The sequence below is a fragment of the Bombus affinis genome, chromosome 6 (genome assembly GCF_024516045.1).
Source record: "Bombus affinis isolate iyBomAffi1 chromosome 6, iyBomAffi1.2, whole genome shotgun sequence".
In the NCBI taxonomy this organism is placed as follows: domain Eukaryota; kingdom Metazoa; phylum Arthropoda; class Insecta; order Hymenoptera; family Apidae; genus Bombus; species Bombus affinis.
In genome coordinates, this window is record NC_066349.1 from 5647395 (window position 1) to 5664473 (window position 17079).

General features: G+C 38.8%; 1 protein-coding gene across 2 annotated transcripts in view; it reads left to right on the top strand.

Annotated features, from left to right (window-relative positions):
• The first annotated feature begins 8943 nt into the window (after positions 1 to 8943).
• The window catches only part of LOC126917312 (dipeptidyl aminopeptidase-like protein 6), a 114538-nt gene continuing 106402 nt past the window's right edge, over positions 8944 to 17079 (top strand). For both annotated transcript variants that reach the window (XM_050724059.1, XM_050724062.1), the window contains exon 1: positions 8944 to 9603. The gene's annotated coding sequence lies outside the window, so the exon portion shown is untranslated. The remainder of the gene's footprint in view (positions 9604 to 17079) is intronic.

Consider the following 17079-nt stretch of genomic DNA (forward strand, 5'->3'; position numbering starts at 1 on the left):
TTCATTCAACATTTCTCCATTCTTCAAGTTTTTTATATTTCAATGTAAAAATCTGGTTTTATCGAAGGAAACACCTTTATCGTTTTAAACAAACTTGTGCACAAATTTGCATCTACGCCATTATTATCCCCACTAAACCCTTAATTTAATCATTGAAACCGAATCAACTTTCTCTTAATCGTCAAATCGTTCCAGTCTCACCATCCTAACTCTAAATTTTCGCGTGTTAAAGGATTAGATTCAATTCCGTCAACAACAGCGATCCTTACACAAAACAATAAAATCTAGGTATCAGTTCCTTGAAACGGTCCACGATTATCCTTGGATTACCGAGAAATCTCTTCCATGTATCATCATTGAGGATGTTCGTCTAGGGTCTTGTTATTTCAATCAGAAACGATCGCTATCTCGTAGCTGGCGGTCATTAAACGGCATCGTTCGACCAGCTTTCATGATCTATCCGCCGTCGACATCCACTTCGACTTTCGTCGACGTGGAAATCCCACCATCGTTGTTCTTCCGTGACGAACGACTGTCATTGGAACAGAAACTGAATAAATGTCAGTCGTCTCGATAGACAGCGAGCAAGCTGGATCAGCACGAGGAATAGTTTACTTTGCTAACGTGACTTCGTTTAACCTGTACTGTCTTTTCAATGAATTTCATTCGAATACCTATGCTAGTACATCTTTGAACGAGACACGAATGATACGTAGAAGATCACAGGGTTCTTGGAAGGTACCTTATGGTGGATTTTGTTTCACGGGAGAGTAAGATAGAGAGGATGCATGATTGATAGTTCGATGACTAAGGAGATAGGAATTTTTAGAGAGATCTGCAAGATTAATAAAGCAGTAATGTGGAAAAACCATGAGTCGATTGATTTTTATAGCATGAAAGTTTTAGGTTACGTACCTTTGAACCGTTATAGTCCGATAAATCTTTATTGCGATATCATACGGATAATTTCTTTCTTTCTGTTCGCTTGGTTGATGTAATAGAACTGTTTCCTAGTATTAGTAGGTTCTTCAGTTATTTCGGTAAGTGTATTTCTAAATTTTCCATCGCAAAATTCTTGTTTGAGGTGTCAATTAAAATTCTACTTCATCACTTGAGCGCAAACACAAGCCATGTTTAAGCTGAATTCTCGTGGAATAATCCCGTTAAGTTGTACTTCTCGTGATTTAATCCTCTTTCAAGTCGGTAGTCGGTGTTACTTCCTTGCGATGCACGCTGTAAAATATCGGCGAGGCGCCCTCTCGATTCCTAAATTTCATTTTTCCTTGAGGTGGACTTCGGTGGTTCGAAAGTCTTGGGAAAAAGTTTCCACCAGCGATACCTCATCGTTGGTTCGCTACGTTTCGCAGCCGAATTTGTCTGGTCGAAGATCGATCTGGCCACAGAACGAGAGTTTTTCCAAGAATACGCCTCGATTCTGGCCAGAATGGAAACATTTTATCTCAAGAGCCCACCTTCGATTTATTCCCTCGTCAATTCGCGAAGAAATTCGTGTATCTTTTCGAATAACACATTTTGAATAAAAAAATATATCGTTCCATTTAAAAACATTAGTTTGATATTGAAATTTTTTCCATTATCCTATTTATAGAAGGATGACTTATACCAGCTATATGTTTTTCTTCGTACCAAAGGATTTATGCAATAATATATTTTTAATATATACATATCCTGTGTTGCCAGTTAAAGTACACTCTGTGTATTATAAAACGTCGCGTATTGGTTCACGATTACTATACAATGTTTATATTACGATTTATTTGAAGGATACATTTTTTATACCTTTATATATTTTTATATCTCCTTCTATTATTTTCTAATCTGTGGTGCTGATCAATAAAGCATCAGTGCGTTTCATATAGATTTTTTAACCTCTGTTTTTATTTCTCTCACACATGCCAAGTAAATGTAATTGAGAAAATTATAAATTTAAAACATTTACACGTGTCAGAGTTGACCTAGTTTTCGTCATCCAAAGTTTAATTAAATAGAATTCCAGTTTTGTGAAAAAATTGCAAACCAAGATAACTCTAAATCGCACGATAAAAAATTTAACAAAATTCAGCGTCTGGAGAAGCTTCCATATGCAGATAGCTACGCAACATTTTACACGGTGACAAAGGGTAGACGTCGAAATTCATTGGTGCGCGTTCCAGGGTAAGTGAAACATGTAATGGTGGAAATTCCATACGGATTTTGCAAACACTGGTCGAAAAATTGGTCGAGATACGGACGGTAAAAGTTTTTGTCACCACGGTGACGTTGAACGAACAGCGAAAAAAGGGCAGCGTGACACCGGTCGATAGATTAATTGAAAAATTGTCGGCAACGACGGCCGATTGTAAAATATATATTTTACAACGTGCCTTGACAGGTCGCGATCTGCTGATGCTCCCGTTCCATTGTCCACGTTAATTTCCCGTCAACCTCTATTTTTTCTCCATTAAATCCCACAGATACGAGCTGATCGAAATTGCGTTTCCCGCGTTTGTTTTCTTCGCTTCATATCCCCTCGCTTCCACGAGCTAGAAATCCTTGAAATACTTTTATAAAAGGATTTTGATAGATATGAAAAATATCGACGCGATGTAGAAGGTAAAGGAAAAGTAAACTATAAATTTATAAAGAGACCGAAGAATTTTCAAAAAAGAGTTCGGCAAATAAGGAAAATATCGACGATATACGAAGGCGCAAGGAGAAACTATAAATTTGCAAAGGAGATGAAGAATTTTCAAGAAAACTTTTACAAAAGAATTTTCGTAAATATGAAAGATATCGTCGATGTAAAAGATGCAAGAGGAGAGTGTACATTTATGGAAAAAGTACAAGGAGACATGAAAACTTTTCTAAGTTCTTTATTATAGAAAAGAATGTTGTAATTGCTGTTAGGTGTAATATTCTTTATTTTATATTGTTTCTTTTATCTTCTTCCTGAATTTTATGATACTTCCCTTTTTAGTATAGACCCTATGAAGTTTTCTAGCAACGCAAAAAAGAGGCTGAAGAGACATTCGAGACATCCTGAGTCATCGTGTGTTTTTGTTCTACATGAGAAGCGGTTAAGAAAAGAAAATCCTCTTCTTTATTTTGAAATTTTCATCCGTTTTCCTTCCCAACAGCTTCCTTCGTTTGTTCCTGTGAAATATTTGCAATTTCTTTGTTCCTTCTAGTCGATACAATTCTCGAAGAACGACTTACGGCCGACGACTATATCATTGTTGAAACTTCGTTAGTTCTTCACCGATGAAAAATAGAAGGTGTAGTAGTAGAAGGTTTTACTTCACACGGTGCAATAGAGGAATCTCAAAATATAATATAGTTTCAGGAAAAAAGAAAAGAAGAGCTTTTTTACCCTTAGATATTCAGAAGTATCCTTAAACGTATACGATATCTATGTTTTCGTTTTGGATCAAAGATTTTCAAACTATTTGATCTCGTGAAATATATACCGCACCAAATTATATACCAAATATTAGATCACTCGTATTACTGTTCTATATCTTATATTGACTAAAAGATTTGATAGAAAGTTGATGGCAAATACGTGTATCTGGAGCTTCGAAATAGTTAATTCACCCCATTTAATTTAATTTCATTTAATCTAATTTTACTGGTACTTCGACTTTCAATTGCATCACTGTTTCACACTAAACCAAAAATCTCTCTTTTCCGTGGGATACCAGAATAAAATCATTTCATCGCAAAATTCCCTGTCATAAAGAACGGAATTTCAGGATGCGCGTTCGTTTCCCAATGGCGATGCATCGCACGGTGCGTTTGAAATACCTTCCCATTGAAATCTAATCCCGAAGGCTGGATCGCCACCACGGGAACCCAACGCTTCGTCCGTCGTGCTGCCATTCGATTTCTGTTAGAAAAAAAGCGTCGTCGCGTGGTACGGCTGACTCGTCGAACATCCGAATTCTGCGATCGAAATGGAACACCATTGTCGTGGTAGTCGCGTGCAGATTAAAGGTAACCGTATATTCCGACGCGGTTGAATATGGAGCGTGAGAAATGCAAGGGGAAAGTGCCAGGAAATGAAAATCTGTAAAACGTTAAACACACAAATTAAAATTTTAAAAATAACATACAAAGAACTTGAGATATATAAAGCAAGTGAACTTGAAGTAAAATGTAAACTTAAATGTGATAAAATAATAACACTGATAAAATTAGAGTTTAGAGGTGATATTTTGATGATAAGACAGATACATTTATGATGCTTTGAAGTACAAAAATCCTACTGGTCTTTAGTTCTATATCATAGGGGACAAAAAAGGAGATAACACTTTCCATGATACAGTTGATGAAATTTACGAGTAATACACACACGTTTTTTTCCTTAAGATTCATGAGGTGTTGGTTAAAAGTTGGATATTTCGTACAATAAATATATTGGAAATTTTGCGATGCAAAACTCAATTACAACTAAGGAACGAAACACCCGATCATCATTCCTCCACTTCTCACGCTACAAAATTCGTGTGTACCAAAGTGCCGTTATTTCTACCACATCGTACGAACCCCTTCATCGTCCTATACAACTCAAATAGTTTCTGATCACGATCGAGCAACACTATCAATCGGACAACACTGTCAGATAGTAAATCTTCCGCGGCACGAATTCTAACACCGTGTCCACGACGGATCACGACACACGTATACACTGCATCCTACGGCGGTGCTCGTTAAGTCGAGGCTTTATTTTCACTCTCCGTTGATCACGCAAAATGGAAAGTCGCGGTCTAACCTTGTTCACCGTCATCGATTTTCGACTACCACGGGGCCAGGAGACGTTGCATGCGCATCCTTGACTCCTGTAACCTTTCCATTTCTGAGGTCAAGGACGCCAGGTGCGAGATTAATCGTCCAGGAAGTTCGCGGTCTTTCGCTATGTACGAAGGCCTCGCGCTATCGCAGCAGTTGTAGATCGCTGGTTAAGATCTTTGAGAAAGGTCTATCCACGTCACAAAGTTAATTGTATACGGACTTTGCTTCGAGAAAGAGCAATGGCGTAAGTATACAGCGTGAGTTTAAGTGTATGATGCATGGTGATTATGAAAGGTATTGGCATATACTATTATTGTTGAAGGCAGTGTTTTTCTTTTTTTAATCAGCTTCTACGTTTCATTTCCATAATATCTTTGTAGTCATATATGAAAAAACGATTATTAAATTATTAAATAACACTTTAATGTATTTGGTACTCATTGATTGGTACATAAATTATATAATAAATATTTATTAGGTTGTCCGGAAAGTGTCTTTCTTTCGCAAACGTGTTTTTTGCAACAGTGCACCTTTATCAAACGTGAAACCAAGTCTGTGAAATGTCGTGGTGTTTATCTCAACAGAACAAAATGGATCGTACGTAATTCGAAAATAATACGAAAATAATATAAAACAAAAAACATTGTATGTCTATTATTTCCCCATAAAGCGAAAGAAACTTTTCGGACAACCTAATACAATGGCGTGACAATACTATTCGTAGCCACTGTAAGCGACGTTAGGGATTTGATGACTTGAAATAGAGTGCGCGCTAAACCAAGTTTTTCACTGAACTTTTTAAAATTGTATTAAACTTTTTACATTGCTAACTTCATAGTAAGGTTGTAAGTTGATGCTGCTCTTTAATTTATCGCGCATTTTCAAAATCAAGACGCTGAAATTATAGGAAAAAGAGGTTGGGATGATCTGTATCCTTTAAAGTTTGGAGATAAAGCGAAACCCGAGGCCAGATCTCAGATGCTAATTGTGCTATTCGGCTGTGGTTTCAAGAGGCACTTTAGAAATAAACAGAGCAATAATGGTGTAAGCGACTATTGAATTCTACAGGTGCAAAATGTAATACGTTGGTGGCGACAAGGCTTTCTATTACTCGTTATAAACTAGCTGCGCATAATAACAGACAGTCTTATTTGCGTTACTCCCGATATCATTTATCACAGGATAATTATTCGGCCGAGTGAACAATTATATCTAACATTCGTAATCGTTCGATAGTCAGAATTTGTTTCATCGAGATACCATTCCATGCATGTAATTTATCAAAGGTAAGAGTGCGGTTCAAACAGTAGCGTAGGTAACGATTGAATTGCAGAAACTGGGCGCGTTACGCTTCGCTAATAATTAGCATCGGGATCAAGTTCAATACGTATAGTGGCCAGTGGAAATATTTAAACGCTTATCGCAGAGAACTTCTATGTAGTATTATATATACTGTGTGTTTCGTACAAAACATTTTGAAGTTCTGTCGGTACTATAATGAGACACGACTGTTATGATAACGTTGGTAAAATTTGACCAGTTTCTGATTCTGTTTGGGTGTATATTTAATGTACTCATAGAGATTTCGTATTTGTCGTGTTCACATTCGGTTCTACTTGAAAATTTTGCTCCATTTTTTTAAAACGCTTACAAAACACTTAAATCTGATCGGTCAATATTCGAACCTACTTACAATGTGCTTGTGTATATCGCTAATAATAATGACATTTCTTGTTCCGTAATTGCCCCCTGACGCAACGTTAGGTGTCTTTGAACCGAGGAATCATCGCGAAATTCCTCGTACGCTTTTGTTTGCTGAAAAATAGTTCCACATAAGGAAGTCATTCTTTTCTTTCGGGAAGAAAACAAGCTCTGGAGAGAAAAATTCAAAGAGAATCGACGACCAAGAGTTCGAATTCCCTATAAATTGGGCAAAGTTCGGGGGTTGAAGTTCGATTTACGTGACCATGGCGCATCGAATCGAACATCACGTTACCGTAGAATCCGTATTTTTGTCCATCGGACTATCTTTATTATCATCTGTAATGCGATTGTCAAGAATTTCGCAGATCGTGGTGAAATCTTTATCGCATCGACGGCTTGCAGCCCAGTGGCGGAATATTATTAGCATAACAATTGGACCATGCCGCAAATCAGAACCTTATCCTCGATCATATCGCCACGTCGAAGGTCGTGGCTCTTAGAGGCTCCACTTTTTCTTCCTTCCATATTTTCACTTACCGATCGATTCAAGGGATAAGAAAGTCGATCTCGTTTTAAAAGAAAAATTGCATCTGTCATGTGAGCAAACATTTCACTAGAATTCTTAAACGTTTTATGCATATCGTGAAATACTTAGAGAAAATAATAAGAGATTGTATTATGTCTAGAATACTGCTCTTCTTTTAAATCCTTACTCGTTTTTATTTAGCGATAGCTTAAATATTAAATATTACAAATATTTAAGGGATGGAAAAAATTAATTCGCAGAAAAAAGAGTAGACTGTTCGATGTCATTCAGTTTGAAACAGCAAACAGGAACGTGATGGACTTAAATATTTCGTGGTTTCACGAAGCACATCGAGAGATTCTGTGGATTGTGTTTATTTCATCGTTGAGGCTGCCAGCAGGATGGGCTACAAGGGTTTGCGGCAGGGTTAGAGGGGGATGAAAGAGTGCCAGGATCGTCACGGGCTTGAATTTTGTGGTGAAACTCTGTAGAACAGCAAGAATTTTCGATGACGTGGAACTCGGTGCCATCGCTATAGCTGAAAGAGGAGGGAAACAGAGAAGGATTGAAAGGATAGAGAGGAAAACAAGCAAAAAGGGTGCTACAGGGTTGTGAATGCAAGACATGGGAAAAGAAAATCTCGGTGAAAACCGGGCGAAGATGCACCTGAGAAGGAAGAAGCTGAGAAAATTGCGATAAAGGATGACGAGGACGAAATGGACGAGTTTGGTAAGAGGATTAATGGAGGTAGGAAAACGAATGGGAAATTCTACAAACATGGGAACGAAAACAGGAATCTAAAAAAACGTAAAATAATTAAAATCGGAATAGAATGAAGGTGACAAGTAAATAAAGGATGGAGGTAAAACGTAAAGTTGCGAAAGATGAACGCATTCAACGAGTGAAATAAGTGGAATCGACGTAAGGAACTGGTCGATACTATAGTTTAGTAGCAAATACTTTACAGCGACTAATACGTTCGTGGTAAAACGGGAAACAAGAAGGGAAGTGAGTGAAATGAAAGATTGAGGTAGAAAATAGGAAGAACTGGTAAAGGATACTGAATGCAGGAAATAGATAAAAAACAACGTGTAACAAATGCTACACGTCACAATTCGAAGCATCCCTAAAACGAATAGCTCACGTTTATGTATATGAAATAATATATATAATATAGGTATGTATTCCCAGATGAAAATAGCGCAAAGCTGAAGGTATGTAAGGTATCACATGTAAAACATTGTGGTAAGAAAAATCACCAAGAGGATGCTTCGAATGAATCCACAGAAAGCGAGAAAGTAGAAATTAGGATACAAAACCAGAAATTCTCCGAAGGGAATAGGGAATGGGTAGCGTTCGAAACGAAGATGTGGCGAGGAACAGGATAAAAAGGTTAGCGGAAAAAACCAAGAAAATGCAAACAAACCTCTCGAAGCTCGGTTGATGTATGTTAGAAAAGAAGAGGACCGGGGCATTGAAGAAAGAAGCAGAGGATTCAAGAAAAGGTTACGGGAGGGGCGCGCGTTCGAAAACACGGACACCTATCCCGATCAAGAAAGAAGCATCGAGAAAGCGAGAGGGATGCAGCGGCTAGTAAAACAGAGATAGAAACTGCGTCTAGGGAGGAAGGAGGATAACGGAAGAGGGGTGAGGGTGCGGAGCGCGTGTCAGGGGTGGCGGAGATCCGAAAAGAGAGAGCGGAGAGTGGCGGAGAGGTGTGTGCAACAGAAGAGAGGTAGACGCGTAGGGGGCGGTTAGAGAGAGAAATTAAACTTGGAAGAGGGAGAAGGAGAGGCAAAGAGAGAGAGAGAGAGAGAGAGAGAGAGGTAGAGGCGGGGAACGAGAGTCGAGGAAAGAGAGAGAGAGAGAGTTAGTCGAGCAACGAGAGGGGAGGGAGTAGCAGGAGAGCGAGGCTGCGGCGTAGCCTCAGTGCCGGCGCAGTGGCCGGGCCATCGTGTCCTGTGCTTAGTTTTCTGTGCTCTCTTTTCTCTGATCCTGTTCGACAGCCGACCACGATTCCCTAGAGAGATCGTCCTTTTTACCAACCCTGGACCTGGTGTGTGTCACGCTCCCTGTCTTCACAGTAGCCAATGTCATCTCGATCAACGACTTTTTCTTCTTTCTCGCTCGTCGGATGATCCTTCGGCTCTGTCGCGTTTCTCGCCTCCTCTCTTATCGACGCGTATCGTACCAGTCCAAGTGTGACGCGTACACCGAGAAGACGTAACCGGAATGAGAATCGTGTCGTCGTCATTATCGTGACGCGTATTCTTGACACTCTCGAGTTCTAAGGTTCTGCCGTTAAAGGATCTTTGTTCTACTACGGTGTATACGGAAGCATACTTTGGTATTTTCTTGTGTTCGACGTATTTCGACTTCCGCTCTGTGCGAACAACGTCCACGGTTGCCAAACGAATCAGCACAAACAGAGGAAGAAGGACACCCTGCCGGGCAGCAGTCGGGAGGATCACAGGGCGAAGAGGTGGGAGCCATGCCGCCCGGGCGAGCTTCCCTCGAGGTAGCCAGGATCGTCCGGCATCCCTGTCCTTCCACAGTACAGCGTTCTGATCGCCTCTTTTGAGGTAAGGGATCCTTTTCATTGCTCACGTCCCGCCGATGGATTTTTGGGTCTCTCGCGATGGTGTTACGCGACGTGTGGTTTGACGCAGGGACGTTCGCTTCTGAAGATGCTGAACGATGCATGGGATTAGATACCTGAGAGTCTTCGTGTACGACTAGGATCCTAGATAGAACATCTTTTTGTGTTTCGTGATGAAGTGTGCAAAATTTTGGAACTCCATAAGTGTATATTTGAGATTTAGTTCTTTATCTTCGATCGAGGATAAACATAGAAATGTCTGTCTCAAAAATGCGAAACATCTTCTTTGGTACGAAGATGTTTTCAGCGTTGTTTATCACAACACTAAATGTTTACGAGAATCTGTTAAAACCATCTCTTGCTCTACGATTATGTTAAACTTCAATAATGTCACATATCAACATTCGTTGGAAAAGCGATAGAAATCGAAGAACCGTTTTCAATTGAACGTACGTTATGTCGTGAGATCGTCATCCATTCCGCGAGAGTGGTCAAAGCTTGCGCCACTGTTGACATTCGCGACGCGCGATGAGGCTTCCGGCGAACGTTGGCCAGCCTGGTCGATTCACAATAGCGAACGGCAGGGCACATGTTCCAGCAAGGAGAAAGAAACGAACGGCGAGCTTCAATGAAGTCAAGTTGAATGCGTCACATGAACAAACATCGCCTGTCTCTGTGTTGCGTTTCTGTTGTTACATTTCGAATCTGCTCACCCATAAAAAGTCCCCTTAGAGTGCTGTTTCCTTGGAAAACTTTTTAGATAAAGGTCCGTAAAAAGAGGGGAAATCAATATTGATATTTATAGTATTCATTGTGAAATAGCAAAATTGGTAGAAAGTTCGCTATATATATAACCTGGAAGGTGATTTGAAATTTTTCATCGATAATATAGGTATATACATATATATAAAAAATACTTCTAGTGTCAAATCCAAAATTCGTAAAATTTTTAAAGTTAACATCAAACCCAAGTATAAACGTAAAATGTTTTTTTTTCAAAATTCGCAACTATAGAACTCGATACAAGACGAATGTACGAAACTGTGAAGTTTTCATTCAGAATTTTATCGATCTTGTCACATAAATTTCCCTGGAAGTAACGCGTCGAACTCGTAATATCGTTCCTGACGGTTCAGCCAGCCATGGGTCATTTAAAATTCATTTTTTCGCGCCAGAAAGAATTCTCACATGTCAACGAATCCACGATCGAAATCGTACGGTTCTCTGAAATTTTACGGTTGCCTCAGTCGTTATCTTGCGATGGAAGTGCAAGACGAATCCGCACATTGCATTTACGAGCACTCGAGGTTGCCAAAATTTGCGTATACCAGGGTGGAACGATGGTCTACTACAAGATCCAAGAGTAGCGCAGCATCGCTATTGGAAATTCAAGCGTGACTTATTGTCGTACGCGTTCGCAGACTCGCTCGCCAAGAATGTCGAGCATCCCTATACGACGATATCCGCGGAAGAATTCCGCTGGCTTGCGGTTCTCTACGTCGAACAGGCTTTCGGCATGTTTCAGAATTTATTAGACTGTAGCTTTTTAATGTATCCGCCGAAATTTTGGGTCAACTGTTCTTATTCCCGTCTTTGTCGTGTTTCTCAGAAACTGTTTCCTTCGATAGATCTTCGTTGCTCTTTCGTAGAGTTTCGCCGAGGCTTTGGTATTTAAAATATTCTGCAAAGGTGCAATTTCAAGGAAAAGGAAAGGAAAGGAAGCATGGTGTCTTTCATCCAGGAGTTACGTCTTCCTATGCAATTTAACCCTTTCACTGCTCAGACCGTAATGATACGATCTGTACGATATACGTGTTCACTATTCTGAACCCGTAAAATCCAGCAGTGAACGGGTTAAATAATATTATTCGGAGAATGTTATAAGTAACTGTTGTAATGAAGAATAAATTCAAAATTCTCTTGTATAATAGCAGAAAGATCGGTAACAAAATGAATGATTTTCTAGAGATAAATGTTATAGATCGCAGTATAATTATTCTCACAAAATTGTAAAATTTAAAAATGAGGTTTATGATATATAGCTTGTGATTTGTCAGTATAGATAGATTTCACTTTTATTCATAATTTTACAGTTTTTTTACCACGTAAGACAATCGGATGATCTGTGATTTATAAAATTTGCTCGCGATCAATTTCATTTATTTTATTGCGAAATTTATTCCAATTGTCGATATTAACAATTAGTAAAATTTCGTTAGTATTTGAATTAGTATTCAATTGTGTAAGAGGGCTCAGAGAGACCAATTATCCGGTACTGTTACTATTCGAATTATCAATAATAAACAATACAGAACATAATATTTTACGACGAGCTCTATAAATCTTTCTCATAATTGTAGAAATCTGCGGTTTGATACTTTACGGTATCAATAAAGTTATCGACCGCGAATCTGCTAATATTGTCCATACAGATCCACATGATCTATAATCTCCTATTTCGAATTCTAAACGGATAGCTTGAAACGCTAGACTGCATCATGAAAATCAGATCGTCGATGGTGTAAACATAAAATAGATGCATAAATGTCATCGACGTCCCACATTTTATCTCCAGTGTGACCACGAATTCATCGCACTTTAAGCACGCGAAACCAGCTACTTCCGCGCCTTCGACATTTTATTCTTCAACTACGGTCGTTACAGAGCGGAACCTTTTCCTCTCGACTCGACAAAGCAACAGATTTCAGCCAGGTTCCGCGACGCTGAATCGTGGCCCAAAGAGACGCGATGACGCTGCTTCCGGTTTCGCTTTTGTCAGCGCAAAAACGCATTTAAAGGGAACCCAGTGCCGCAGATAACGTTGCTATTCCGACGAAGAAACGACGTCCCTCGGGACAACGTTGCAACTTGCATTCGCTTAACAACAGTACAGTGCGAACGCAAAAACGAATAAAAACGGCTCACTTTATACACGCTGCGTTCTGTGTGTTCTCCATTTTTTTGAAACAGAAAAGTTGCGGCGTTTCCGTTCCGCTACATAGAAGGTCCAACCTTCCCTCCTCTTTCTGTTTCGATTGTGAGTTCCAAGCTTTCAGATTATACAGTTCGCGGCCATTTACCTGGCGACGATCGATCCAAGGGAAAAGTTGATGTTCTGAAAAGTCGAGCTGGTTTTGGCGTCGCGATTGTTCTGAGATCGATTTATCCACCATTGGCACAGAATTGTGGTTTGAGTTAAAAAATTGTTCGGAAGCGATTTGTACGTGCGCATCGCTCGATTTTTGCTGCTGCAATATTGTAACGCAACGAGATAATTTCAAGTGGCAAATGAGTTGAGTGGAAAAGTGGTATAAATGGATTCTTCGCTACAAAAAATATAGAAAATTTGTATTTATCTAGAGGACTTTCTAAATGGATTTCCAAGCCTTTATGGCTATGTATAATATTTTAATATCTGGAAGCGAGAAATAGAGTTTAATTTTACCCACAATTTTCTTCAATTAAAGACCTTATCGGTTTTTCTTTGTACTTCTGCTCCATGTTTAAAGATGATCTTCTTAGATTAATTTTAAAAATTTTGGTGATGATAATGTTCCATACTAAATTGTTAGAGAGTTTGATTTTAATTATATTTTATATTTATACAATATTAAATATTCTTGAGGCGGAGGACTTGTTTAATTGACTTCAATTAAGCACAGTTGAAAGAAAAAGAGCTCCTGAAACGAAGCATTCATAACAAAAATGATCCCAGTTTTCACTTGCAGAATGTATCGCTGTTTAACGAATTGAAAAAGTACTCAGGTCTTCAAAAATCAATTCAAAGGATTTGTATAAAAACAGTCAACGATAACAAAGTGAAGCTACTATTAGTCTCCAAACATAATACACTACAATTTTGTTCTTGATCAACGTAAATCATTTCAATTCATTAGCCAACGCAAAATTAATTCCCAACCGATCTGCAAACATTTCGAAAGTGTGCTTCGAGCTTTGCCCAACTCGATTCGAGAGAATCCAGCATCAAAACGGCTAGTAACGCGGTTAATATCGTTGCAACGTCTCAATTTGCGTCGCTCGAAGCTTCGTGACTGACTGGAAATTTCAGTATCCGCGTTATTCGATCGTTATTAGCTGCGTTATCAGTCATTTACACCGGTCGTAACACGTAGTTCGCCAATTTGCACGCTCATGCAACGTTCGCACAAATTACAAATTAACGTACAACTTTAAAGCACAAAAGAAGATAAAGCCACTACACATCTTTGATCGAACGATGAAGAGGGTGCTGATAGAGGGTTCACTTCTTTTCGTTTCGTTAAATAGCAATTGAAAAGCTTCATATTATGTTCGGTTTGCTAGATTATATTCATCTAAAAACTAACACTCTAACGAATCTTCTATCTTGAGTTTTGGAAACAATAAATTCTGGCTTTCCCTAGTATCTTTCCAAAAATCCATTAAAGTTAAGAAAATTCTTAAGACTTGAACTACAATGTCCCAAAGTCCTCGGTAAATGCCGAGATAATCACATTAACTTTTTTCGCTCTACAAGCACCAAATTGTCCTCTATCGACTGGAAGACAGATCAGTTCCGTTGGAGAATCCTGCCGTATCCTTCACAAGAGGCTAATCAAATTAGTCTCGAGCCTGCAGCGATAACGCGATTATCGGACGTCTTCACGTTGGTTCAATCTGACGTACGATCATTTTACGATCCTACCCTCTTCTGTCGTAGAATTTAGAGCAGGTGTGAATTATCAAAAAATCGTCAACAGAGAATTTCGCCGTTTTAAAGTTTCTTCTTAGAAATACAGTTTCTTATAAATTTACTTTGGTAAAATATTCTGGTGCAACTATTTTCAAATAGTTTTGTATCTTCGTTTTGTGTTCGTACCTTCGTTCTGTGTCTTTCAAGTTATTTCTTTTTTCAACAATTTTTTCTTAAGATATATTTTTTTAGCCACTAAGTGATGAAGAAGCCAGGAAATGAACAAAAGGGAAATTCTGACATTTTTTTCACGTGGTCCTTAATTACAGCATTTACCATGTTCTTCTAATAAAATGTAATTAGCTGCTTAACTCGTTTCATTGTTGGTAAAGAAAGAAATTGAAACTGAATCTCGAGCGATCACGAGAACGTGATTAACACGATTAACGCTATAGAGTAGTTTATCGGCACGGAGCGATAGCGTGTACAGTTCGGTAATGGAATTCGAATGGAATTTAAAGACAGTGGAACGAAGTGGAACTCTAATTAAATTTTCGTCCTAGGAATCGTTGGAAAATTTTTGAAATAAACTCTGCTTGTATCGCGAGACGAAGTCAAAAGACGCGACGAAACATCGAATTTGATGGGACGCAAATTTCACATGTGTCTCACGGGATCGCGCGATTATCGTTTCGCAAGGAATAACGTTTGTCACACGTTGTCGAAAACGATGCGTCGCCCAGAATTATCGATGTGTATAACTTCGTTCACCAGGCTGAGCGAACTCTCGCGAATTAGGACACGGGGATCAACCAACGATAAATCGAGCCATGGATTATTTCAACTTAACTTTCCGCGGCGCTGTTATATTAACGAAACATTCAAAGGATTTATGTTCCCTTTGACTCGATGATAATTCTGGGGTATAAATCTGTAAATGAAATGAATTATAAGTAAATTCTACCCAAATTTTCGATCTCGCTGGATGACAATTTTATCGTACTTTTTTAAGATAAATAAATATGAGATGTCATAAGGTACCTGGGACTTTCTGAAAGTGAGGTGAAAAAATGAAATGAAATGGCGAAAAAATTCCTGTTTTAGTATAATCACGCTTTTTATTTGAAATTTCAATTATCAGCGGACCGTTTCTTTTGAAGCGTTTCTACAGAATCTCTCAAACATCTTATCGCCTATTCATCTTAATTCTAACGTAATCCTAATTGTGACACACATAGGCGGATGGAAAATCGTTACAGCGTACACGTAATCAATATACCTGCACGGTTAATCGAATCAACAGCTCGTTTAGTTTAAAGAGGCGATTAGTGGAATTAGAAGACAACTTTGTTATCCGGTAGCTTCGATGATTTTTAGCGCGTCATAACGGAACTGCAACCTCATAATCCTACGATTATGAGATCTTCTGTAAACGAGTTATATGTAACGCCCTAAAAGTGTCGTAAGATAATGCTCTTCGAAGTAATACGGAAGAGGATCAAACGGCTCACGAGGGAAAATTCTGTAAAAAGTTTCATAGGTGAAGTTTCGTAAAGAAATATTAAAAAATGAGGAAGTAGCGAAAAATCATTTAGCGGCGTAGCAACTTCACTCACACAATTTCGTACTTTGCATAAAATATCATGTTTAAAGAATCGTTATCCTTGTTTCCCATCATTCTCTTCACGAAAAATTCGCCTACCACGTACAACATTCCGTATTCCTCGTAAGAATGGGACTCTCATTACACGAAAATAAACAAATGTGGAAGATTTATGAATAATTGTTCCGATGATAGAAAAATTAAAAATTTTCATAGCAGAATAAAATCTCAAGTCGAATTTTTAATCATCATCCGACGCAATAATTTTTCAAAAAAGCTTCTCTTCATCGAAATTCGTATATGGACCTCTGAAAAATATCAAGAGCTTTGGCCGATTAACAAAAGTGCCCCGCAATTAAGCTACGTATAGTGCGGATGTTCGTTCGTTGGGAAAAAAATTTTTTTACCTCTCTGTTCCCCCGTTTATTCTCTTCTTTCTTTTTCGTTTCTCTGTTACGAGAAAAAAATTCCAACGAAATCACAGAACAAAAATTTCATTAACAGCACGAGGTGCTTACCCAACTAGCTCTCGAACGATTCGCGCACTCGCGAGTAATTTCGTTTCAATTCGACACGCCTCTCTCCCCCTTCTGGTCGCCCCGAGGGGGCAGAAATGGGAGAACTTCGTTCCGGCCGGTGAATTAAGAGATCAACGAGAAGCCGAAAATGTCCGTGGATCACGCGACGAACGCACGGGCCCGTCGTTAATCGTCCAGGCACGAATTTTCGATTTTGCATTTTCACTGCCGCAAATGGTTAATGCCAGTCGAATAATAGAGGCCAGAGACCGGAACGGTCGCTTTTGCAGCCGTTATATGGCTAAACAGCCCATGCTATGGCGGAAAATTGCCGATGTTCATTGAAATAGCTTTTGTATCAACGTGAAAACGAGCTTGATGTTCCACGATTCTCAGCGATTTTTTCCCCCTGTACTCATCGTTGTTATTTTATGCGAAGCACAATGTTACCAGATTTCTGGATACGCCAAATTTATATTTTATTTGTGATCGATAGACTGCGGATTTTTACGTCATTCCATATTTTTTTTAAAGAGATTTAAAAGAATGGAACCTACATAGTAATTTGTTTCGTCTACTAAGAATTATGACGAATACTCCAGTTTGGATATTTTATGTATTCTTATATATTATATGCATTCTTTGTATGACTGAATCTTTAGATTT